A 2,083-nucleotide genomic window follows, 5' to 3' on the forward strand; every position below is an offset into this window, starting at 1 on the left:
TGGGATTCTCAATACTCTTCTCCAGCACCACAGCTCAAAGGCATCAATTCTCCTTCTATCCTCCTTGGTCATTGTCCAACTCTCTGATACATAACAAGTGATTGTGAAGACCATGGCCTGTATCAATATTATCAGTCCATTAATCCCTAGCATGTGAATTTTTGCATTTAATTTTATTCTTTACGATTTTCACTTTTCCTAGATTCATGCTTGGGATATTCCATTCTCTAATAGTAGTGGATATATAAAGCTGTTTCTTCTTATTTTGAGTTTTTCGACATCAGCAAATGAAGATACCTCCATCTGTATCCTAAACACACTCTGCTTTGAAGATTTATGCTTACTTTCCCCAGTCACATTCTAAGTGCTTTCCAACCTGAGCGGCTCATATTCTGGCATACAACAATTTAAATAAAACAATGTTCCATTGCTATTGGAAGCAGGAGTGGCACTCCCTTCCTAAACAACATGCCTCTGGAAACTATGAACTTTGAGAAATGACAAGAGCTATAAAAAGGCTTCAGATATTTCGTTCATAGGATCTCTATGAGTCCTGTTTGACCCGACAGCAATCAATAACCACCATTGCTATTCATAGACTTATTGAAGGCTTGGAATTTCAGAAGTGAATTACTAGTCCTGGTTTTTAATCTATTTTAGTCTGGAAGCTTCACTGAAACCTGTCCACCATGCTGGTGTTCGAAATACAGTGGCATAACTTGCAGCATTATAGCAACACTCAAACCTCGGCAGTATGGCAAACTGACAGATGATTGGTGGGATTGAAAAATCATGTGTCAAACTAGCCTCATTACATTGAAATCACTTAACACAGAAGGGAAAAAAGTTTAATGAATTTAGACCCAATCATCATGTCCATACACTATTCAACACAGGGAATTCTTATATGATTAACATTGTTGTTATTGTCGTTGTTGATTGCCATTGAGTCCTTGAGTAAAGGACTATAGTAAAGGGAAGTTTATGGGGTCATGTGTTTTTTTAGAGATCGTGCTTGATGTGTATTACTACTCATCACCCCACCCCCAGAGTGGAAGTCCTTGAGCCTTTGCCTAGGGTTGAAGTCTGCTCAAAGGCATTGGCTTAAAACCTTGCAGGAGGAGGGAGGGGACTGCCTGCATAGGCCTGGAAGACTCCACTCTCTCTGGGAGTATGCCTTTTTACTGCTTGTGGATGCTGGTCCTGTTGGCAAGTAAAGGGAAAGTTTTGGGATTGTGTGTTTTTTGGGGGTTGTGTTTGATGTGTATTACTGCTCTTCCCCACCCCCAGGCCACCACAATAGCAGGGGTCCTTGAGCCTTTGCCCAGGGTAAGTTGATTAACATTGGCTCTGAAAATTCCCTAAACTGAATGCTAGCATGTGAGTTTACAGCCTCTAAATAAATCTGTCAAGTCTTTGCTTAGAGCTTAAAACAGATAATCATTTCTGTATTTGAGCATCCAGGACACTGTTAGCTCATTTTAGGGGTATGCAGCCTTTAGAAAAGAACAAGAATGAGCAAAAGAAACTATAAATACTCTTGTTAAGAGGTCTATGAAGAAGAATGGTTTGATGTTTTCCATTTCATGCTTACCTAGGAACATACATTCATCGAGATGGAGTTGTGTCCTGCACTTTAGTCATTTTCTTGTGTTTGGAGCTGAGTTGTATGATTGCATAAGCAAAGTGCATACAATGCAACTATACCGTGACGTGTGTCTATATCAACTAACTTTTCAGTTTATTATTTCAAAAAGATAATTGCAAAAAGTAAGATGATCTATGTGGATTAAATTTGATGTTCAAAGACACAATTATTGGTTTGAGACAAATTCCATGTCTAACTAAAGTTTTAGTTGTACAAGAGTAAACAAAACCTAAAAATGAATGGATACATAAATTAAAAAACAAACTCCTAACATGGGGCCTAAGAAGAGAATTAACAAAATTATTTCTCAGTGTTTGCTATTCTGGGACATTCCTTTGATACATTGCTCACCCCTTCAATATGGAAATTGAAAGCTGCTTTAATTTTCAGAAAGATTTCTTGAAGTTTGCAGTTAGAATGTTAATTCTGTTCTCT

General features: G+C 38.0%; 1 protein-coding gene across 1 annotated transcript in view; it reads left to right on the plus strand.

The window, feature by feature from the left end:
- Positions 1 to 2,083, plus strand: part of MROH9 (maestro heat-like repeat family member 9) — a 100,101-nt gene that overhangs the window by 48,959 nt on the left and 49,059 nt on the right. The gene's annotated exons all lie outside the window — the stretch shown is intronic.

This window comes from Elephantulus edwardii, unplaced genomic scaffold (genome assembly GCF_000299155.1).
Source record: "Elephantulus edwardii isolate Elephantulus edwardi_28Jun2011 unplaced genomic scaffold, EleEdw1.0 scaffold00057, whole genome shotgun sequence".
Lineage (NCBI taxonomy): Eukaryota > Metazoa > Chordata > Mammalia > Macroscelidea > Macroscelididae > Elephantulus > Elephantulus edwardii.